At 38.5% G+C, this 25,614-nt stretch overlaps 1 protein-coding gene across 1 annotated transcript in view; it reads right to left on the bottom strand.

The window, feature by feature from the left end:
* The window catches only part of VSNL1 (visinin like 1), a 99,406-nt gene extending 74,114 nt beyond the window's left edge, over positions 1-25,292 (bottom strand). Inside the window, exon 1 of the mRNA XM_059405180.1 lies at positions 24,990-25,292. The gene's annotated coding sequence lies outside the window, so the exon portion shown is untranslated. The remainder of the gene's footprint in view (positions 1-24,989) is intronic.
* Between the last annotated feature and the right edge of the window lie 322 nt (positions 25,293-25,614).

Below are 25,614 nucleotides of genomic sequence, written 5' to 3'. Positions count from 1 at the left end.
ATCTTAAAAAAAAATCTGAGAGAAAAAAGTTATACAAAGGAATATATTTATTACAGCCTTATTTAATAAGGTAAAAACTCTAGAACTGTGACCATTCCTCATTAGGGAAATGGGTAGTAAATTATAGTGTATTAACTCAAGGGAATATAAAATTGTGAGTACAGTTTTGAAACATGGCAAATCACTTATGATATGCTAAGTGGAAAAAGCAGACATACAATACTGAATACACAAGGTAATTACAACTATTTCTTGCAAAAAAAATGTACTCTGTTTTTTCCTCTCTTCCTCCTTGCAAATCAATAAGAAGTGCACACTATGTGCAGAAATCATGTTATGTAACAGGGAATGGAGATAAATAAAAAGCTGCTTATTTCCCATAGAGACCAGTGACCCAATGGGAGAGACAAATAATATGCAAACATTTATCTACAATATATAATAAGGAGACATAAGGACATTCCTACAATGTACAAGATTTTATGGTAACACATGTTAGGGGGTAAAGATCTCTTATACATTACCATATTAACTTACATTAAAATATGAGAACTTGAAAAGATCTTTGTAAATCTAAAAGAGATTTTGTAAAATTTAATTAATCTTTCTTATTATAAAGCTGAGAAGGCTGAGATTCAGAGAGTAAATACATAGAACCTAGATCAACGCTTTCCTTTTCCAGATGGAAACCCGATACCTAGAGAAAACACAAGATTTTTCTGAGAGTGTAGAGAATATCTGTAGAAGATCTAAAAAAAACAGAAGAAGATCTGGTTCCAGAGCCACGTTTCCTAATCACAAGTCCAGTGTTCTCTTCAAATGTGGCTTTCACCGGGAGTGCATCAACCAAAACAGAAGATGACCGAAGAAACAGGCTACTTATCTTCTAAAAATGTGTAAGGGCAATGGAGGATACAGTGGGCAGGACCTCATCTCTGTCTCAATAATTTAGGGAAGAGACATGAGTGTGCAAGTCCAGGTCAAACAGGAGTTGGCTTTCTCTGTTCCATGTACCCTAATTCTAACTAGTCAGAAATTCTGCCTTGACTAATTCTATCTTACTTCCTACACTACCTTTTTTGCAACAACTATCTGATTAGTCTTTCTATATGCAGACTCAATCCTTCAAATTTTTTCTTGACACTGCTGCCATGTTGATTTTACTAGGATAAATATCTGATCATTTCAGGCATTCAGTGCCTCTTTGTTGCCTAAAAACAAAGTCTAAGTTCCTTTAAAATACCCATAGGGGCCGCCATGATCTTGCCAGTACCTTTCCTTCAGTTTTATCTCTTACTACTCCTGTCTCATACTTCCAGACTCATACTCACACTGAATTCGTATTTTCAAAAATGTGTCAATATTTTATCATGTCTCTATTAGCATAGGAGGCACTTGCTGAACAGACGAATGAACAAATGAGATAAAGGAAATCTAATAAAGACATTTCTTAATGGCATTGATATTTTGGCTAATTAATCCTCTCCAACCATAAGCTCAATGAATTTGGGTGCTGTGTTTGTTTTGCTCACTGTTGTATGTCCACTATTTCACAGCTGAGTAAATGCATAGATGGATGAATAAAACTGTGTAACAGAGACGGGTATGGCTGTGTTCGAAGGCCAGAGGAAACAACCATATTTCTGGGAATTAAGGAGAGTTTCACGTGAGAAGCAACATTTGCAATGTATGAATAGGGATTGTCAGGTAGAAATTACAGACACAATGAGGTACCAAAGAACACGGCATTTGCAGGGATCAAGAAATACTAGAATACAGCTGGAACCCTTTGTGAAAGGAAAGTATTAGACAGTTAGCTTCAAATCCCAGAGGTAATTCTCACTATTTGTCTGACCCCAATCAAGCTATTAAAACTCTTATAGCTTCCATGTCATCTTAAAACGGTGAAAATTAAAGATGAGATCATATAAGACACTGAACATTGAATAGCTTGGATAGGAGATCTGTCTTCCTCTCCTTTTTTTTTTTTTCCCCCTCTTCTTCCTCATTATGTTAATTCTTTGGTTTGACACCAGTATCTTGGACTGCTTTAGTCACTAGGCAAGACTAAGGGCCTCTTTCAGATCTAAATCTAAAAACCTCTCCAACCAGCTCTTATCTGTAGGTCTCGCTTATCCTACTGCATATATCACACTAAATCAAAATAAAATGTTTTGACCCCAACTCAGATTAAAATAGGAAGGGCCAATGGAACAAGAAGGAATTCAATTATTAGCTAGTCTCTAAAATTTTTTTCTTTCTTTCTTTCTATTTTTTTTTTTTTTAAGATTTTATTTATTTGACAGAGAGAGAGAGAGAGATCACAAATAGGCAGAGGCAGGCGGAGAGGAGGAAGCAGGCTCCCTGTGGAGCAGACAGGCCATATGGGGCTCAATCCCAGGACCTTGGGATCATGACCTGAGCCAAAGGCAGAGGCTTTAACCCACTGAGCCACCCAGGAGCGCCTAAATTTTTTGCTCATTTGCTGTCTATAACCAAATAATCTGTCCCCTACTTAACTTTCACTAGGGATATCCTATAGTGTTTTGTCCAAAGAGCACACTCAGAGAGGGTCTTGTTCTTCTACAGGACAAGAGGTATTATTCAGGACTTTTATAAGCAAATTGGGTTGTATCATCACATTACCTCTCCAACTTTATCTCCTATCAATCTCCCTTATTTCTTACGCTGTGGCTTTACAGACTGTGTCTTCTCTCTGATGCACCGGATTTATTGTCACATTAGGCCTTTTGCATTACTTTTTCTCTCTCCTTAGAATTCTCTACTTCAAAGATCTTTCATGGCTGACTTCTCACCAAGTCACTGGTCAAATACCACTTTTTGGATTTTTCTATTTAAACTATTAAAACTAGTTCTTCTCCAATGACGATCTCATTATCTTGTTTTATATTCTTTGTAGCCCTTAAGACTATCTGACCTTAGCAAATGTACTTATTAATTTACGATTATCTATTGTGTTCCTCTTTCACGATAGAATGTTAGTACCAAGAAGGCAGGAATCTGGCCTGTTTTATGTACCACTCTTTCTCTCTAGACTCATCCCTGATACTGAGTAGGTATTTAATAGTCATAAAATGAATATCTTAGCCCAATGTAATGTTTAAGCATAAGCTTCCTTTCTTGATAGTGACAGTGATTGATAGTTACCTTATGAATGTGTTCTTTCATATATCAGTGCAAAGATGTTGTATGCCAAATTACTTGAAGGAAAGATCACATTTAAGTTCCCCTATCTCCCTGCTTATGAACTCAATAGGGATATGCAACACACTAGAGTTCTTCATTATTGCCAACTTCAGAGAAAAACTGAAATAAACAGGTTTAAGTCAGATTAGAGGCTACAGTTAAAAAAAAAAAAAAGTTATTAATTGTGTTAGGTTTGACCCAGATAGTATCCTAGGATCTAGAGAAAAGTGTGAGTTATAAACCAGGGAAGTTACCTGACACAAGCCATAGCTAAACTATCGGCTCTTGGAATTCTGGATATTTTTAAGTTACACATCATTTTTTTTTTCTGCTGTTCTAGAGTGCTTTTGGAGGTCTTCAAAGCAAGAATGAACAATGGAAAGGTGACTGGTTTTGAATTTAGATTATATTAGTCTTACATTTTGGGCAATTAACTGACATTTCTGACACTCAGCTTCCTCATCTGTAAACTTGTGATAATACCACCTGACTCAAAGGCTTTCGTAAAATGAGAGCTAACATAAGTTAAAAACCTAACACAGTGTCTGTTATAGTAGATGCTCAACAAAGAGTATCTACTTTTATGGCTTACCTTACCATGTGGTATTGATCAGTATATTCCACTGACATTCAGAAAAAGTTCTGTAATAATCCACAGATTGATTCATTAAAAAAATTCTGATGCCAAATATAGTAAACCATTGGTGTTAATAGATTTAACATTTCAAAGTCTGATTATTGTATTATGGACCCATGAAATGAAGCAATTTATAAGTGTTTTGGATCATGTACTTCAGACATTCTTGGTGCAGGGCTGGTGTGTAGGAGTGATTCTTCCAAGTATCTACATCTCAGTGCTGTTTTGTTGATATTCATTCCTCCACATGTAGGGAGGATCTCTCTTACATGATTTAAAAAAAAAAAAAAAGCAAAAACTAAAAAACCATGTTTCTTTGTGAGAAGTGTCTTCTTAAAAATCATGCCTGCTTTGCTGGTGAGGGGAGTGAAGACAAAGCGAGAAGGGCAATCACCTCTCTATATTTCATAAGGAAAATTATATGGAACAGGGATACTCACGTCAGAGATCTGCCAAGACTTTGAGGTGTAACCCTTCACTCTGTCAGGTAACCGAGACTGAGAAAAGACCCTCTTCTCAAACCCCAAAGAAAGAATATGGGAATTCTCTCAAAGATCCGCCTATATGTCACCCTACTGATGCAATCTTATCTCTGACTATAAGTAAGGGAGCAAAAAGAAATGAAAGTTTAAAGGTATTTTAAACTTTATACTTGGTATCTCAACTTTCTAGCGTATTAATTGTTAATGATTAGCAAAGAAAAAAATAGAATCTTTGGTAATAGGCATCAAGACCCCTGAATTGTTAATACTCTTCATCCCAGGAATTTAACTTAAGGAAAGTTATCAGTTATATGCTCAAAGACTTGGACAAAAATGAAATTTGATGCCAGTGTCACACTGATAACAAAAATTTATTCTGATGGATTAAAACCCAAAGAACACAATATGCACAGATCATGGTAAAGAATTGATAAACCCCCTCAAAATTAAAAACTATTTTTTAGAGAAAATTAACGTGAATAAAGTTGAATAAGTAACAGGCAAGGGGAAGGTATCTGCAATGTATATGACAAAGGATTTGTATTCAAAATATAGAAATATTCCAAATAATGTATGAGAAAAACACAAGCAATCCCATTAACAATAGCATAAGAATGGATAATTTACAGAGAAGAAATCCTACATGGCCAAGAAAGAGTAAAGAAATGGAAACTAACAAGGGACAATTTTCTCCAATTAGTTTGATAAAAAATATTTTTTTAAATATGCTGATACCAAGTGTTTACAAAGATGTAGAGAAATATGAATTCTTTCTAATATATTACTGATGGGGAATATTAACTGGTACATCTTCTTTGGACAACAATTTGGCAAACAAAGCAGAAGGTGTATATGGAACATGTTCTAGCAGTTCTATTTCTACACATATACCCTAGAGAAACACACAGATATCCAAAGGGGTATACGAAAAAGATGTACACTGCAGGTTTGAAATTGCAAACACTAAGAAGAAGTCACAGCAACCTAAATGATCATCAAATAGGGAAGGGATAAGTAGTTTAAGGTAGAGTCACTTGAGGAAATACTGCATGATACTAAAACGAATAAATGATATTAAATGAATAAAAATTGCGATCTAAAATATTTTTTGAGAGGACAAGTCAGAGAATGAGACAAGTATGATGTCATCTGTTTAAATATCAAAGAGCCAAAATGATACTGTAGAGACATATGTATTTAGTAAAAAGAATAAACATGTTCATGAAAAAAAAATGCCTGCTAAGTTCAATAGAATGTTTCTGAAGAAAAAGAGAAGTGAGTGGAGCTGAGAAGAGAAATGAACATAATTTCAAAAGATAAGGACACGTTCATATCTGAGAATTCTCGGTGGTAGGATAGTGCATACTTACTACGTTATTATCTGAACTTTAATGTATATTTGAAATTGTTCACAATAGAAAATTAATGTTTTCTTTTAAAGCATTTGGAATTCATAGTTCTCTCTAATTCTGGCTTTTTCCGAAGTACTCTACATCATTGAAGATTCATGAGTCATATGGCTTGAGTATCATTTTTGATTCGGGGTAATGATATTTTCCTCCAGTTCTTATCCTAAAGAGCAGTTATGTACATTTCAAAGGAAATGTAGCAGAAAGCCGAAGAGAAAATTTTGCCATCCTCTAAGACTTTTACTTACTTAAACTAGCCCATTTTCAGTTTAGGAAAAAACACTTCTCTGATCAGTGCTACCATAAATACATACAAGGCATACATCTAGGGCAGCACCTGATGCTTTAGCTACAAGATCATTTTTTATGTGTTGCAATTACTTGTTTATTTGCCGGTTCCACTAGACTCTTGGAACACTTAGAAAAGGGGGACCCCATCTTCCTCATCTATGCCTACACCACATGGGCACTCAGTGTTTTTAAAAATGACTTAATACAACTTCAGTTTTCATCCTGAATAGGCATATTTAGACACAGCTGTTTAACAACATTTGCAAGGCATCTTGAGAGGTTCCGAGAGACTCCGAGTTGGCATGAGAGCGACTCTTTGAGTCACCTGGTTTCTTGCCATTGGATTAAAACACTAAATGAGTCTGTAATGGCTTGTAGTTGCTGTTCTTGTTTCTCCAGAAGCCTAAGCATGAGTATTGGAATGATTTTATTTATTCATTTGACGGAGAGAGAGAGATCACAAGTAGGCAGAGAGGCAGGCAGAGAGAGAGGGGAGGAAGCAGGCTCCCTGCTGATGAGGGGCTCAATCCCAGGACCCTGAGACCATGACCTGAGCTGAAGGCAGAGGCTTAACACACTGAGCCACCCAGGCGCCCCTGGAATAATTTCTTAAAGGCCTCTCTGAACTGCCTCATGAGGTGGTGTAATAAAGTCCACTTAATGATAAATACCCGTTTCTTTGCCAAAACGGAATAAGATCTTTGGCCAACTACAGAGTTTATTTCGGCTTATAGGCTCCAAAGCGTATTTTAGGTCAGAGAGACTCAGAGGAGATACAGAGCACACTGCCAAACCACATAAGCAAAATTCTGTTGAACAACCAGAAGTGTGCGACAGAACAAATCCGAAGAAAACCCTCGTTTTCCTTTTTTGAAACCTCTCTTTTCCAATTCATTTTTTTAAAAATTCATTTTTAAAATTTGACTGTATGAGATACATTTTCCAGACCTAACTGAAACCCTCTCTGAAGCAAGGAAGACAACTAGATAAAAGGAAACGGAGAAGAGCGGGCGGGACTCTGGAAAAAACACTTGATGTAATTAAAGAAATTGAATTGGTCTGAAAACAGAAGACTTAAAAGAGGGTAAATCTTACCTATATTAACATGACAACTATGTAAAAAATAGGCAAATAAAAAAGAGGCCAGAAAGAAACATGCCAAGTAATTACATCAGCTTTGAATATTAGGAGGATGATTTTTATGTCTTTGTACTGTAACAGTCTCTTATGTTGCCCTGAAGACAGTGTATTGTGTAACACATGTAGATGAGGTACCAGAATTGTTTTTGTCATGAAATAATTCCCTTCTCCCTTCATCCCATTTTCTTGGTTATACGTTGCCCGACATACTAAATGCATCAGTTATTCATCTGTCCCATCTCTTCTTTTAGCTGCAGTGGCCCTATCCATACTTCATATTCAGGCAAGTAGAGTTAAGTTGTTTTTAGGCAGAAATGGCCTACAAGTCCAATCAAAGCTGGGTCACTGACCCAAGAGAGGCACAATCCAGGCCAGCTGATGAAGCCGGATGGCGGGAAGGGCTTGCAAACAGAGATGGAAGTAACCAGACCTGCTCTTTCACAGAGTTGGAATGGAAGAGAGATGGTACCAGACCCTTCATCAGTAGTGAGTGCAGAGCTAGACTGCAGAGAGAAGCTGATGTGCTATACAAAGAGAGAAGAGCATCTCGGATCCCACAGATCAAGAAAAGGAAGTAGCGACAAATCCCTAGAGTTATGCTGGTTCCTGGAGGCTCTGTAGGTCTTGTTCTCATGTTTATCTGGAAAATAAGCCTCCTTTGTATAATATTATTCAGAGGAAAATAAAACTGCTTTAATGCAGTGTATGCCCTGACTGGAGACAGACTCTAGGTTCTACACCTAGGGCCCAGTATAAGCCAGAACAGACAGAATACCTGTTTACACAATCCCAATATCCTGTCTAAATGCCATCACAGGGGAGCAAAGATTTATTCTTTGATTTCTAAAGACTGTGCAATTCTCAAAGAGTCCATGTTAACATTAGCTTTGTTTCTTACTTGAAATAAAAAAAAAAGTTTATGGTCATCTGAAAGATTAAATTTGGTCTATGGCTTTAAAAAGTGAAGTCTGGAGGTGGGAGCATTCACTTAGCTATTCAAAAGGGTCTGTGAGTGGGTATGAATACCAGCCTTGGAAACTCAATAGTGTATCTTTCCTGTATCATTGCATTATTTTTCAAATGTGTGTCAATGCTATTGCTATCAATAATGTAAACTTTAAATGTGAATTTTAGACATTGTTGAATTCAAAGTAGTTATTTATTGCAATGGGTTCTTTCAAAGCAGCTAAGAATGAAATTAAACTTACTAACTTTGGGATCTTGAAAAAGTTGTTGGCATTGAAGAAAAGTCCCAGAATTATAAATGGTGATGGAAAAGATTAGGACACCTAATACAACCTGTATAGACTGGAGAAAACCTCAATAGGTTTGAAATGAAACACAACAGACTCCAATAGTAATTCCATAAGCTGAGCGTATTGCAGACCTCAATGACTGGGTGAGAGGGTTTGTTTTATTCTGATGAGTATACCTATTTAGAACAAGGTGAAGGGGGTGTCATTTTCTTGATTAACTTCCAGTCTGCATTCTTTCTTTCTTTTTTTTTTTTTTTTATTTGACAGAGAGAGATCACAAGTAGACAGAGAGGCAGGCAGAGAGAGAGGGGGAAGCAGGCTCCCTGCTGAGCAGAGAGCACGATGCGATGCGGGGACTGGATCGCAGGACTCTGAGATCATGACCTGAGCCGAAGGCAGTGGCTTAACCCAATGAGCCACCCAGGCGCCCCCAAACTGCATTCTTAAGAGTCACAAAAAAGAATAGATACTTGGCATCGGTTTTCTTTCTTTTTTTTTTTTTTAATTTTTTATTAACATATAATGTATTATTAGCCCCAGGGGTACAGGTCTGTGAATCGCCAGGTTTACACACTTCATAGCACTCACCATAGCACATACCTTCCCCAATGTCCATAACCCAACCACCCTCTCCCTACTTGGCATAGGTTTTCTATCTGAAGATTTGTACTGTTATCAACCTATTTGCTCACAAACACAGCTCTCTCCTTGTCTTCACAAATATAGTCATGTTCCTGTATGAATCACCTGCTAAACATCTTCCAGAATCCATGCTGCACCATTTTAGAACAAGCCAATATCACCTATCACTCCTCACCTGGGTATTACAACTGTTTCCAAACTGGTTTCCTAATTCATTCTCCAGGAAGATCATTTGACAATTCAAGTCCGATCAAGCCACTCCCTTTTAAAAATCTTCAATAGCTTCTCACTGCTCTTAGGATGCAGTAACAAGAAGAAGAAAAAAAAAAAGAAATCCTAACATTCCTTGTAAGATTCATGGCAACCTGGAACCTGGCTGCTTGCTACTAATTCTGCAGCCTCATCTAATGCCACTCGTCAGTTTCTCACCGGGTTCACTGTCAAATTCATGCACGTGATATGACCCATGAGTGGAGCCCTCTTTCTGTGAGCCTCTCTTCACCTGGCTAACCTCCACTCCCACTTAGGATCCGAGCATAAATCTCATTTGACTCTGTCCTGGATTCCCTGGACTAAGTCTCTTTGTTATGCATGCCCAAAGGAGCATGATCTTCCCTTTTTTCCAGGCTGATCAGTTTTTAATCACCTGTTTGCCCTGTCTTTCCATACCATAAGCTCCATAAGAGAGTCTTTTTGCTTCTAAATATTTCCAGGACAGGGCTTGGCCCATAATAAGCACTCAAAGTCTGTTAAACTTGTTTAATCAGTTCAGGATTTTTGAGCTGGATTTTAACTGTCATATTCTTACAAAGAAATTTTGAGCCCCAAAGAGACAACCTCAGAAACCTATTGAAAACAAATTTGCTCTTCCACGTCCATATTTTCTTAGTAATTATCTATACTTCTTGTAGTGAAGTATCCCATTCTACTGGCATATTTTAATCTAAAACTCAGCTATGAACCAGGTATCATGATCCAGATACAGAAATTTGTCTTCTGAAGTTTACTAAAATATACTGTATGTTTCCATGTTAATGACATCTTTTAACATAATGACATCTTTTATGCAATCAAATATGCCTACTCTTTTATAGTTTCTTGATTGCTTATTTCTCATTATCTCTAGGTTACAAATGCATCACCTGGATTTTCCTCTAAACCTTTCCTCTAAACCAAAAAAAAAATTGAAGTCTTTACTATATCTGGAATACATTTTATATAGTGTGAGATAGGGATTCAAATTTCTGTGTTTCTAAGTTGTGCCAGTTCCATTTATAAAATAAACTACACTCTTCCCATTAAATTAAAATGGCACTTTTGTTGGTAATTGAAGACATCTCATAAAAAGTGAGTTATCTTTGTAGAATTTTTACTTTGTTCCACTGGTCTGTTTGCCTGTTCCTATGCCGATTCCATATTAATTTGACTATAATGTTTGTATGTTCTAACATCTGGTAATGCAAGACTACACTGACTATTCATTTGATACTTTTCATGACTATTCGATTTTGAGAATGTAGTGTTCCAGATAAACTTTAAAACCAGGTTAAACAATATAAATGATGACTACAGTAAAAAAAAACAACAACAAAAAAAGAAAAACCCATGTCATTATAATTATTATATATTACATAAATATGATGTGTCCATATTATCTTTTCATTTGTTATTATCATATTTTCTATTCTTCAGTAAGATTTTTTAGTTATGCTCCACAAGGCACTTTGCCTTTCTTATCATTTTTAATCTTAAATATTTTATCACCTTGGTTGCTATTATATATAGAATTTTTTTTTCCACTTTTCATTTCTGAATTTTTTCGATGGACTAAAAGAAAAGACTGTTTTTGTAATTTAATTCCCATCCAAACTCCTTATCAAATATTCACTATTTTTAATTTTTATTTCAGTCTTCTAATTTTCTCTATATATAGTCAACAAAAAACAATAATTTAATTTTTCCAATATATATTCAGCTTATTTCATTTTCTTGTCATATTGCTTTTGCATAAATAAAAAATAGAAGTATTTAACCTTTTCTGAGACAAGGTAAGATATAAACAGATAGACACAAATCTGCATCTATTCCTGAGAAATTAACTCCTGGATAGATTTTTGCTGTACAGAATGTCTTTAAAATTCTGAAAATGTAAGAGATTTCCCTATGAGATTCAGTACTAGTAGACCGAGCTGGAAGGATATTAGAGACATTCTAGCCTGATCCTACTCTTTTTACCTATAAGGAAACCAATACCCACCAAGAGAAAGTGACTTGATCAAGATGAAAACCTAGAAGTAAAGCTCAGGCAAGAATATAAAGATTTTTTGGTCCCTGAGACAATGTTCTTTGTAAAAGTCTTGGTGATTATAACCGTAAACATGAATTTAAGACATTATTATTTTTGGGCTGATTTTTAATATCCTGTTATATTGTTTTTATATTACAACTATAACTAAAGAACAATTTAAAACTCTAAATTAAAAAATTTTTCAAGATTTTTATTTATTTGAGAGAGAAAGAGAAAGAGCATGAGAAGGGGGAGGGTCAGAAGGAGAAGCAGACTTGCTGCTGAGCAGGGAGCCCAAGATGGGATTCAATCCTGGGACTCCATGATCATGGCCTGAGCCGAAGTCAGTCACCTAAACAACTGAGCCATCCAGGCGTCCTCTAAATTAAAATCTTTATTAAAACTTTAAATTTTTGTTACAGTTAGTTTCCAGTTTGCTTCAAGATTCATTTCCTTCTTTTACCCCAGTGACAAACCCCCTAATTTTTAGCAGTAGTTTTGCTGAATGTGACTAAACTCTGGTCAATGGCACGTATATCAATTTTGGGTATGGCACAGGGAAGTTCTTCAAAGGGAAGGGGTATGTTCTTCATCACCCCTTCCTACTTCCAGTTGATGGAGGCTGCAACCATATTGGAGCATGATGGAAGCCACACGCTAAAAAAGGCAGGGGTAAAGGTAGAAGGAGTCTAAGTCCTTGAGATTTTGTGAAGCCCCTTATCAGCCCTGGACTGCTTATTTGTGGATTTGTTTATATGGGTGAGAAGTAAGTTCTCTTATTTAAGCCCTCGTTATTTGGGATTTTCTATCATTTTAAGCTGGATCTAATACTAACTGTAAAGTAAATTATAAGGTAGAACAACAAAAGTGTCAATGCAATATCTTAAAGATATCTCTAAGTTCTGGCTCAAAGAACAAAGAAGAAAAGAAACAAAGCATAACAGATGTTTGATATCAGAATTCTGATTATCGGGCTGCCTGGGTGGCTCAGAGTGTTAGGTGTCTGCATCTAGTTCAGGTCGTGATCCCAGAGTCCTGGGATAGAGCCTGGCATCCTCAGGCTCCCCACTCCCCTCCTCTGCCCCTCCTCTGTGCATGGTCTCTTCTCTCTCTCTCTCTCTCTCTCTCTCTCAAATAAATAAAATCTTAAAAAAAAAAAAAAAAGGATTCTGATTATGGTCTCAAAAGCTTTAAATTTAAAATAATCATCATAATAATAATGATAATAATAATAATAGCTGTGTATTGAGTACTGCAAGGAGACAGTGGGAAGCAATCAGGAAAAGAGCTCTAATGTCAGTCTCTGCTGTTGGCACTTATTGTTATGTGATTGTGGGCTTGTCACTTGCTGTTTCTAAGTCTCCATTGCCTCATCTCTATAATGGGGACAATAAAAATTTTTAGCAAAGGGGCACCTGGGTGGCTCAGTTGTTTAAGTGTCTGACTTCATCTCAGGTTATGATCTCAGGGTCCTGGGATTGAGCCCTAAATTGGGCTCCCCACTCAGTGGGAGCCTGCTTCTCTCTCTCCTTCTGCTCCATCCCATATATGGGCTCATTCTCTCAAATAAATAAAATCTTTTTGAAAAAATTCTTAGCATGAGTTGTGAGCATCAGATGAATACATGCAAGTAATTAAGTCAATATAACTTAACCATATGTAGTATTATTGATTAAAAACACCATTACTACTCACCTCTAAAATCCATCAAATGATAACTATGTGGCAATATTTATAATTTAATCAGTAGGATAATACTGCCACATAGGTATCATTATCTAAATGTCATAGAGAAAATGATTCATATAATTCAGAATAATTTGTGACACAGCCTGATTACAAAATCCATATTTCTTTTCATAACATCAGGCTAATCTTATTTGATCAAGATTCTATAACCTTTTAAAACATTATGTCAGACACATGAACTTGAAAGTTTGGCCTGCCAGTACCGCATACTTTGTTTCCTGCTTCCTCTATCAATAATAGCATCCCTGCTCCCCTTTGCTCATCGTCTAGCTAATTCCTACTCTTGACATCTCTGAAATTAGCCTATCTCCAACCCTCACCATATGGAGATTTGGGTTCTGTGTACCCCAGAAGTGCGACCATAGTTCTCTATGCTCCTTCCATGATGATTTTTTTTTTTTCAAGATTTTGTTTATTTATTTGACAGACAGATCACAAGTAGATAAAGAGGCAGGCAGAGAGAGAGGAGGAAGCAGGCTCCCTGCTTAGCAGAGAGCCCGATGCGGGGCTCGATCCCAGGACCCTGGAATCATGACCTGAGCTGAAGGCAGAGGCTTTAACCCACTGAGCCACCCAGACGCCCCCCTCCCATGATGATTCTTATCAGACCATCAATTATTGGTCTCCACTGTTGAAATGTGAGTGCCGAGAGAGCACAAACAATGTCTTATATCCTCAAGGTACATAGTAAGTGTTCAATAAACACCTGTTGAATAAATGAAAACCACGTTTAACTTAATGGAATTATAGAGACATTTAAGCATGTTTAAAGACCCAAATATGTACACCCCTTGAAAGCAGCCAAGGGTTTGGCAAAAGCACTGGACACACAGGTGCTTGCAGATTTCTCTGCCTGGAAACTGTCCTAGTGAACAATGCATCACAGCATGGTTCTCTTGGAGATGTACTGCCATCAAAAGCTTTGTTGTTGTCCTCATTATTGGGGACCTTGTGAGTCATGGATAAAGTAGGAGATGCTTAAACCTGGGAGCAAGGTTTAAGCATCCTGTTCTCAAAGAGAAATGCAGTAGTCATCTCCTTCTCAAGGCCCAGCAGCTATAACCACATCTTAGTAGCAATCCCAGGAGGTTGAGTTAGAAATCTAGATCTCACTGGATTTCCCTGGAATCTATTTCAACAGCTCAAAATAGGGTCTTCCTGTCACATTTTCTTATAGTGTCATGTATTTTCTTCCATTGTACCCAATCTTATTTGTAATTTTGTGCTATTTTGTGGTTATTTGTTTAATATATGTTTCTCTAGCTGTACTCTGAGCTCAATGAGTGCAGGGATTATGGCCATTTTAGTTTACCTCATATAGCGAGTACAAGGCAAATGACAGATATGCAACAGGTATTTGTTGAAAGAATGAATGCATTGATAACATAGATAGTAGCAACACAGTGAATACAAAAACAACAGTGTAAAGCACGCAGAAAGGGCACAGATCTGTTTTTGATCTTAGAGCTATCCCTTACAAACCTCATGACTTTAGGCAAATTCTCTAATCCTTGAGCCAATTTCCTGGTCTAAAGTGGAGCTATCTCATTGGATTGTTGTGAAAATGAACGGGTTAATACACAAGTAAAACAAAGAACATGGCAGAGCCCTTCACACAGAGAGATGGAATGTGCCACGCATGTTTCCAAACACTGCACCCCTCAGAAAGCATCTCCTCTTTACCTTTCCTTGCTGGATTCACTGTGAGGAGTTGCAAAGCCCCTGAATATCATAAGGTATAGAGTATGTTGTTCATAGCTTGTGTTTTATACCCTAAGAAAGGGACACCCATATTTATTTTCACATGAAGAAATGAAAACTCAGGAAAGTTTAAGTAATTTTTCTAGGAATTCACATAAATGATGACTATAACCTGTGACGCCTCCTAGTTTTGTTTTTTTTTTTTTTTTTTTAAGATTTATTTATTTATTTATTTGACAGACAGAGATCACAAGTAGGTAGAGAGGCAGGCAGAGAGAGAGGAGAAGTAGGCTCCCGGCTGAGCAGAGAGCCCTATGCAGGGCTGGATCCCAGGACCCTGGGATCATGACCTGAGCTGAAGGCAGAGGCTTTAAGCCACTGAGCCACCCAGGCACCCCTGCCTCCCAGTTTTACAGGCATTCCATTAGGTAGTTCCACTCATGTCCTTCTAAAGCAGCTCTACCAGCTGGGTTCCTCAGAAGACACTGAGACGGTAACCAGCATAATATAACAAAAGTTCCTGAGCAAAGTTTGGAAACAAGGCCAAACAAATCTCAACGGCTACCAGAGTCTCTACAAGAGAAACACTAAACTCAATTCGCACGTGCACGAGGAATATCTGAAAGTGGGATGGAGGGAGCATTATGTCCCTCAAAAAAAGTTTCCACAAAACTCTCCGAGGGGCAATAACTATCAGGGTCATTGAAATATTTCTTTAAAGAGACAAAGTTGAAAATGTCCTTACTACAAATTTAAACCACTTTCCCTTTCAACTCTGCCACCTCCTTGAGAATGAGCAAACTTTCAATAGGCCTTTCTTTTAATACCTTTTCCTAAGTACTGATTTGTTCTAAAACTATTTGCTCTTAAATATCTTGCTTAAAAATGTGAAACGATCGATGACAGTACTTGAGCTTATTGTACACGTATGTATATGTGTGTGTGTGTGTGTGTGTGTGTGTGTGTGCAGTACTCCCTCATCTCTGCTTTGAGAACCATTCTCTGCTCTTAGCCAATGTGCTTCAGTGATTAGTGTGCTCTTCCACAGACACCCAACCAATGAAGGCTCTGATAGGCTAATCCTGATTCCAACGTATTCTGCAACCTTTATTGCATGTGCCACTAACACTTCCCCTTCTGCCATATACTGGGTGTTATTTGATGGACATTTATTTGACGGACAAAAGATGGACTAAGTGATAATATTAGACTCGGCCAAAGAAGTGAAGTAAGGCTGTCATGGGAATGTGTCACAGGTGCTGGAGGCACCTCAGAGCAAAAGGTGAAGGAAAGAGAGGATTAAGGGCAGGAGACAATTAAACACTGGCAGACGTCCTCTGACATTATTTATGAAGCATGCCATAAGTCATTGGCGTGGGAAGGGTTGTTCATTAACTGAACATTAGTCATTGGAAGCTGGGGGAGCTTTAGCAGGAGGCATGTCTGAAATAAATGGAAGAGTTTCCCAAACAGATGCAGAGCACAGGTCTAAGCTAGTACGCTGACTCAGTTAGGAAACTTTTTCTAGGACCATACTCACCAGGCTCCCTGGGATATGTGGGTATTAGCTACTATTTAACTACCAGCAAACGAGAACACATACACTTAGAAAGAGCAGAGCATAGAACAGGAGACTAAGATAAACGATGAAATGCAGACTGAGGAGAATGGCAGGAGGAGAGGTAGAGGTCCAGAGTGGGAGGAGAGTGACCTACTCTGTGCTAAGCTCTTTTAGGTGGTATGTGCGCATGTATATATATGTATGTGTGTGTGTGTGTATGCATACCTGTCTATACACATATATATGGTCTTCAACAACCCTATAAAGCAAATATATTCCCATTTCACAAGTGAGAAAATGAGCCCCCCCAAATTAATTAGGACCAAAATTCCTACCTAGTTCTATGAATCATCCAAGACTCTTACTACACAAAAGAGCCTCAGAATGTATGAATAACTTTTATAGATTTCAAAGGGAGAAAAGGATGTTCTTTTGTAACCACAGGTTAGAAATCTATCTGAAATTCCCTAGTAAATGAAGCAGGAAATATGGGGAGAGGAGAGAAAAAGCTGAGGAGAAGAAAAATGGGTCTTAGAAGAGCTAAAGAAAAGAAGGCCATTTTGGATGTGTGTGTGTGTGTGTGTGTGTGTGCGCGCACGCAGAAGGGTTGGAATCAAGTTTTCAGCTCAGTAGTTAAGAAGGGTTGGGAGATATACCTTCCTTATCATCCCTGGGAGGAAAGAATGAAAGAATAGATCACATAAAAGTCCTCCCACAGACAGACATTGAAAGGTAAGTCATGAAATTAGTTTGAATTATAAGGGAGGTGAGGGGAGAGTATTAGAAATTCCTTTTTTGGAAGGTAATAGAGAATAGAAGTGTGATAGTATGATATTTAAATCAAAAGGAGGGGCGCTCTTGAAATGTTTTTGTTCAAGTCCTATGATTCATTGGAGGCTTGAGTGGAAGACAAGGGTCACATTGTTCAGTTACAGTAGCACTCCCTGTATCCCCAAAAGATACATTCCAAGACCACCAATGAATGCCTGAAACTTCAGATAGGACTGAACCTTATACATACTATGGTTTTTCCTATACATACATACCCATAATGAAATTTCATTTATCAGTTAGGCATAGTAAGAGATTAACAAGGGTAAGTAATAATAAAATAGAGTAGTTATAACAATATACTGTCATAAAAGTTATGTGAATGTGGTTTCCCTTTCTCTCAAAATATCTCATGGTACTGTACGGATCCTTCTTCTTGTGATGATGGAGGTGATAAAATGCTTACATAATGAGATGAAGGGGGGTAACTGTTGAAGGCATGTGACTTAGCATTAGCTGACTGTTGGTCTTCTGACCAATTATCAGGAGGATCATCGGCTTCTAGACCTGGGCTGACCAGGGGTAACTGTACCTGTGTAGAGCGAAACTACAGATAAGGGGAGACAAGTGTACCTTGAAAAATAATAGAGGGACTTAAAATAGATTCAATAAGTTAACAAATGTAAAAATGTGCTCTTAGTTCCCTATTCTGTTGGGTCCAATTATATGCTGGTATTACACGGCAGGGGGGTGATAGTAAAGAAAAGGTCTAATGGCAAGGAGGTGGACTGAAAGAAAGAATGAGAAAAACGTTAGTCTGAGGTGTCGGTGTAGGCTTTTCTTCCAGAAACTCTTTTCTATGCATCCGGGTCACCTTTCTATTTCACTTGACTTAGTGAATTGCTTTTATCTGTTTTCCAAGGCTTCAATTCCATCAAGGCTACATTATTTAATGTAGATTGCACAGTGACAACACTGTGCTTGGCACATTCACTCCCTAGATACTTGTTTACAAGGTAGGCTGCCACTGTCGAATGTTCACTGCTTTCCATAGCTCGACACCTCCCTTAGAGGTTTCATGGCGAATGTGGGTTCTACTATAACTCCAGAGAATTAAATGGTTTCAGAACACTTGATCTCTGAGGAAAGGAATGATAGTAACTATCATTTACTGCATTTTTACAAATAAACATTATGTCTTTATATATGTAGTCTTTCGTTTTCTGTTCAAGAATCCTGCGAATTACTATTTTAAATGGAAAGTGAGGCTGAGAGTTTGAATCACTTATACAAGGTCATTGAACTAATAATCTGTGGAACTGGGGTTTTAACTAAGGGTATCAAGCTTGAAAACTCTGATACACATTTCCTACCCTACTTTCTTTTGAGCCAGTTAAAACCTTGGAGAGGGCTGAGGAATTCTCCCATTCACAAACTAAGAATGAGTAAAGATTAAATGGATGATTTTCATCTCTTTGAGGAAAGATTACCTTTATAAACATTTAAAAGAAAAGCTAAAATTTTGTATAGAATTTAAACTGATTTCACAAGTTCATTTTTATTTTGTATAGAATTTCCTATATTAGCAAGAAAATAAACATCAAATGCCTTCAGTATAAATTTCAAAACTCTTGAATTTCTGGAATAAACAAAATTGATGGTCTTCCATTAACTCATAACACCAATTGCCAAAGGATTCCAACAAATGGAAATTGTTAACTGAAAGTCATACTTGCATGGCACTATTTGGTACATTAAAATAAAATATATTAATAAGCATGTTAACTTTATTGGTAATGCTTAATAAGCCTTCAATAAGACATTTCACTCATAATTTAGGATTGGGTTTCAAAAAATCAGAAATAAACACATTAATCACAAATTAATAAAACCAACACAAAATATAAAATACCAAGGACTCCTGTAACACCACAGTCTACTATTTTAAGAATCTCCTATTGCAATAAAATATGAAACAACAAAAATATTAGGGTCTATTTATTTGGGTTAGAAAAAAAATCCACCCTGGCTCCAAAGCACATTTAACATGTTAATCATTTGCAAAAATCTATTTACATTCAGCTCCTCAAAAGCTCATTGTCTTTCAGAGTCTCAGAGATAATAAATAAAATCCAAACAAAGGAGAGAAAAAAAAATTTAAACTGAAAGATTTCCATTTTCAGAAAAGTCCTTATATGAGCAAGAATAAAGAAAAACCAAATTCACTCTATAGATCTGTAATAACTGCAAGTACATTTAACCAATATGTTAACACTTTGCCTTTTATGAGTAATACTTCATAAAAATGAAATCATTTTAATTAAGAGAGCCCTACTTTCTATAAAAAGTTCGGCAATTATTGTATCACACATATTGAGCTTGAAGGCCAGTTGGTGAATGAGAGTGCTCCAAGTCTTAAGGGTAATTTAGAACAAAAGGAAATAGATTGTTGACCTGAAGATAATCCAACAAATGGTTATAAATGCAGTGCATTGTCTTAAAAAAAATAAACAGTTGGTGGTTACCTAGCAGGTCATCTGTGCCAGAAGCACAGTGAAGTAAGGCAGTGGAGAAATCCAGAGAAAGCATAAGAATCATGACAAATTACCCAACTTGTTTGCTTTAAGTTAGCTGGTAAGGGTATAGAACATCTCCTTAATGTATTCACAGGCACCTTATTATTAAAGTGTCAAACCTCTGTGAGGATTCCTGACTAATTTGCTATTCCATTTCTGTTTCATTCATTAAGTAGTTTCTGAAGCACCCCCAGGAGCCCCATTTGAGAAGTTCTCAATGAACCAGGCTGGGAGAAACTCAAACTATTTTGACTCACTTAAGGGAGCATAAATTATCTTTAGAAACAAACTGTAAATGAGGACTACCGTTGTGGTCCCTTCATAGTGTGAACATGTTAACCTAATTCCATAGCACAGGAGACCCATAATTCCATAGTGCAAGATACTATGGTACACATAGCTACCATAGTCTAGGTTTAGATTTCCTTCTTGACCTGTTAATATCAGTTCTTGTAACTAGGTAAAAATAACTTATATTTTGACTTATTAAGATATAGAAGGAGGAGTGCCTGTGTGGCTCAGTCAGTTGGGTATCTGACTTGGGGTTTTAGTTCAGGTAGTGGTTTTATGAGTCCTGAGATCTAGCCACAAGATAGAGACACACACATAGTTGGACTCCACACTCAAAGGGGAGTCTGGTTGCGATTCTCTCTCACCCTCTGCCCCTCCACCCACTTGAGTGCTCTCTCTCTCTCTCTCTCTCAAATAAATAAATAAATAAATCTTTTTAAAAAAGAGAGAGATAAACAGAAAAATATTCATGGATTAAAATGAACTTTTAAAGATGTTATTATAGAGCTTTTATATTTTTAGTGAGAATAAATTATATAATAACCTTTAATCTACTTTTCCTTTTAGTAACATAATAATATTGAAAGTAATGTAAATTGTGCCTATTTTTAGTCAAAATAATTTAATTTCTTGATGTAATTAACAAGGTGCATACAATTGATTCTTGGAATAAATATTAAATATCTTTGACATATGTTAATATCTACTATAGAATATCTACTATAAAAGACATTGTATAGGGGTGCCTGGGTGGCTGAGTGGGTTAAGCCTCTGTCTTCGGCTCCGGTCATGATCCTGGGGTGCTGGGATGGAGCCCCGCATCGGGCTTTCTGCTCAGTGGGGAACCTGCTTCCTCCTCTCTCTCTGCCTACTTGTGATCTCTCTCTGTCCAATAAATTAAAAAAAAAGACATTGTACAAATTTTATGGAAATATGAAAAGGGTTATTGAAATCTCTGCCCTTGTGGGCTGTGCTATCATATTGTAGATATGTCTTTGAGATGAAAATGCTCCTTGATATACTGCACTTTTTATGTGTTGGAGGGATGGATTAAGTAATTTATATGGATCCCATCCAATTCCTTTACTCCATTAGTTACGTGAATTAACCACTGGGACAGTAGAAATACCATTTGTTAACTTATTTGTGTACCATTTGATACTTTTGGAAAATTGATACATCTATACCTACTAAATGTAATTGAGATGGACACTGTTAATTTCAACCTTAGACTAAACTGAATGTGACCCATTTTTTAAGAAAACCGTCCAATGTTCCTAAATATTTACTAATCTAAGGAGCACAGGTAACACTCAATACAACGAAAAAGACCTCCAGAATGACATTAAAAGGTATTACTCTCCTGAATTAGGTTACTTGTTTGATATTGACATTATACTGTCATTTTATGAAACTCCCCAAGGAGCTCCTCAGCAATGTTTGGAATCCAAACCTATATGCAACCCCGACAGAAAATCTATAGCTTGCACAGGACAACATTTCTCATCGTGTTATCCCATTACAGATGAAATTCACCGCATAGCAAATGAAAGCTGGGCACTTAGCAACTGCGAGTCTCTGCCTAGGCTACCTGGTGTTCAGAACAGTCTGGCCATGACTATTTTCAGAATGGGATCGTAAGACCAGGTGACATTTGTTAGAGACAGACTCTACCCAAGACAAAGCTCAACCCAATTTGGCAAAGGTTTACCATGAAGGGAAGGGCTAAATTAAATTATTAATTGGTGGGGTCCCTGGCTGGCTCAGTCAGTAGAGCATGTGACTCTTGATCTCAGGGTCCTAGGTTCAAGCCCCATGCTGGAGGTAGAAATTACTTAAAATAAATAAAATTTTTAAACACTTGTAAATTTTTGAATGTTGAGGAAATCACCTCCATGCTACCTCAAAAACTTCCAAGAGTATTTAACTCCTCTTTCAAATGAAAAAAGACTCAGACTGTCTTCCTCAAGCCTTCCCTAATGCTTCAGCTTTTCACAGGTAGAAATTCCTGGCATTCCCCTGAAGGGGCCATCTGTGGTGGTTGCGCTATCTTTCTGAGGGTGTGGGAGATTACAAGTTTCAAAAGGAACAGGAGGGCTTGGATTATCTTTAAAAGGCCTAGAGCTTTACTGTCTTGGCATTCGGGAGAGAAAATGAGGGAGAAGCCGAAAGATTGAGAGGGAAAAAAAAAATAAAAATAAAAAGAAGGAACGAGAAGAAGGCCCAGGTAGGCAGGTAGGATTGCTTGCTTTGCAGTCTCAGTGCCGCAAAACAGAGAAGGAAGCTGTGCAAGTACTTTCCGAGCCCTAAAGCCTTTGCAAGCGACACTGCTGTCCTCTCTAGCGCCCACTTCAGGCTGAGCTGCTGCGGCCTTCTTCCTTCCGTCTTCCTGCCCCCCACCCCTCCCCTTCTCTGCAGGTGGCTGCATCTGGAGGATTTCCATGAAGGCTGGGGAGCGTTAGGCATCTTGGATTTGGCTTCTGCCTTCTAGGAGCCAGAGGAGAGCTGGCAGAACCCATTGTGTGTTCACACTGCAGCTGCCTCACTCTGGTCGGTCGCAGGCCCTGCAGCTGCAGCAGTTTTGGAAGATGCAGGATGGACCGAGGAGTGAGGATGGTGCCTGCAGTGTCTTAGAGGGCTGGAGTCCATTAAGGATGAGAGCATGGAGGAGATGGAGAGGGGCCGGCCAATGCTCAAACAGCTCAGTTCTCTCAAAAAAAAAAAAAAAAAAAATCCAAGGATTCCAAACAAATTTACTGACTTGCAGAGGAGGCCAGGAAGGCCACGTTAAACATTGAATAAGGTGGGTATGTTGGAGGGGAGGGACAATAGGAAAGAGATAGAAAACAACCTTACAAGAAAGGAGAAATGATATAGTGTGAAAAGGAATCCCTGGGATTCTCTTGAAAGATGTGCTGGGGACCAGACAATTGTTTATTTAAAGACTTCAGCAATGTCACTGAGGATGCTCAAAGTGTAGGGAGAAGGGAACATTTCTATCCCCATTACTCTGTAATTGTTTATTTCATAGACTAGAAGTTAATTGATTCTTCTAAGCTCCGTGGTGCGGGGTCTCAGTTTCCCCATCTGTAAAATAAGGGGTCTGGACTAGATGCTTTTGAAGGTCTCTGCCTGATGTGACTCTGTCAGCCTACAAGCCAGGGTATCTGATACTAAACATCTCTCAGTTTTAGTGCCAGATTCCCCATTCCTCCTGCACTACCCATTTATCAATGCAGTGTAACAACACCTGCACCATTCATGAAGCAGATCCCAACTCTCAGTGATGACCAGGAGAATGGCTCAATTATGACAAGAGATTGATCCTTCTGCCCTAAGTAAGGAAAGGAAGAACCAGTATTTACATTTTGGGTTTCCAAGGAGAGAACATTCTCGAATTTTTTATTTCAAATTTTATCCATTGTAAATTACAAATCCCTTTGAGGTGTTGGAAATATTTGGACTGCCGAAAGGGCCAAAGGGCTAAAAAATGAACTGCCTTATTTAAAGGAAAATGTATGTCATTACAGAAATTGAATCTGCTTTTTCCATGGATATCCAACTCACACTGGCCATGCTCTTCTCTTGTCTGCCTACCTCATGCCATTCTGCCAACTGCTTCAGTGCAGCATTTTCTGGAGTTATTAAACACCCCAGCTTCATGAGAGTGCACTTACGCGTCAAGTATACAGTGATACAGGACACCCCCCCCCCCAGTACCACACACATGTAAGCAGTTCAGATGATAGTGGGGATAAAATATGTTTTCACAAGAGTTTCCTTTTTAATTTGCCTCAACCTGAAATCCCTTTAATTTTTTAAAAAAATTAATATGTAGAGATATAACTCCTTCCCTCCTCTTGTCTTCAAGTGAGAGGTGACACACAGATAGTATCCACTTGTGTTTTCTACACCCACTAGCATTTCCATTTCATTTTAGTCTCCAAAATATGGGCAGGAGCACAACTCTAGAAAAATGGATTCCCACTCCCCCATCTCACAGAGCACTGATCTGTGCAGCGCTCAGCACTAGTACCCAGCCTCACCATTTCCTCCAACCCTCAGCCACATTCACCAGTGCCCCTGGTTTCCAAAGGGGGTTTGACCTTGCAAAGACCCCGCTTCAGCTTCTGGGCAAGGAACAACCCATTCTAACTCAAAACACAAAACGACCTTTTCTCCTTTAAAGAAACACTACCAAATTTAACACATCTGGACTTACATTTCTCAACCCTGTATACCAGAATGTGAACACGGGATGAAAAGGCAGGTAACTAGTTTGGCTCTGACAGTTCCCATTCAGAGGCTCTGAGACTCAGGCTCTGTCGAAAACGGCTGACTATGTGGTTGTACATCCTTCCCTTTTTGCCCATTCACCGTCATGACGAAAAATCAAAACCGAAAAATTATCTTCTCGTTTCTAAATAAATACTAGGAAATGTGCTTCTTTTGCGCCTCGCTCCGTGGTTCTGAACACGAACATCCCGCTCGGAAACCAACGCTGATTTCCACACCGCATCTCGTCTACTCAGTTTCACTTAGCAAACACCTTCACTGCTCTTCCACGGTGAGAAAAATGGTGCCCCAGCCCCACGGATGACAGGTTGGTACTTGACTGCAACCGCTCAATAGTTTTATCAGCAACCGGAAAACTTCACAATCGCTCAATTAGCTACTTAAATCCGTGTAAGGAAATCTGTTTAGGCTTACACTAAAAAACCACCTCTGTTTTACCTATCTTAAATCCAGTCTAAGATAGTCCCCCAGACACGCCGCATATAAACACTCCCCCTTCCCCCACCCCCATTATCCCAAAAGATCCCCCCGTTGACAGGCAACACATTCAGATGGCCAGCGTTAACCAAAGCAATCGCCACCATGCATTCAGAGGCATCTACGCAAAGTATGTGACAATAGCCAAAGCATCTCTCAGACAATTGGCTGTACTACACATGCAGAAAAGCAACGAAGATTGCATTTTCCACTTACAGTTATAGCGCTGCGCACGGTCACTTAACGAAAATGATAAAACTCAACAGTTCTTTATATATATGTATAATTCAGGTAAACGGTTAAGCCGTCTCTCTGCGCGGTTCTCTCGCGCTTTTTTTCTTTTTTCTTTTTGGCTCTGGAGCTCTAGGCTGCTTAAATCCCTCTTGGATCGCGCCTCGCAAGCCCAGCCGCCGCCGCAACAAGCTCGGGTAAGTCTCTGCTGCAGATTGGGAATCCCATAGAAAACCTAGGGTCCCTGGAGCTGGATGCGCAGGCGCGCGAGCCGCCGAGTCTCGAGGCACCCCCTCCCCTTCCCCTCCTCCCTCCTCCTCCAGCTCCGCAGCCCCAGCTTGGAGAGCTCTGGAGTTGGTGACCAAAAGCAGCCTGGCATTGGCGCATGCTCAGTTGGAGGGGCTCGGAGTTCCCGCGGGTGGATTCCATGTCTCCAGATTTTAGCAGAAACTCAAAAGGAAAGTACCTAGGAAAAGAGAGCCAGACTACCGGAGCAGCCTGCACCTGGGCAGGCGGTAGGGAGAGCCCGTTGGGCTCACCACACCCCGCCCTTGTGAAGTCTGATGAGGAAGGCGAAGGCCAGAGATGGGACACTTGGAGCCTTCTATTC

Source organism: Mustela nigripes, chromosome 7, assembly GCF_022355385.1.
Source record: "Mustela nigripes isolate SB6536 chromosome 7, MUSNIG.SB6536, whole genome shotgun sequence".
In the NCBI taxonomy this organism is placed as follows: Eukaryota; Metazoa; Chordata; class Mammalia; order Carnivora; family Mustelidae; genus Mustela; species Mustela nigripes.
Note: the sequence above shows the minus strand (reverse complement) of the source record. Positions and strands in the feature narration are given on the sequence as shown.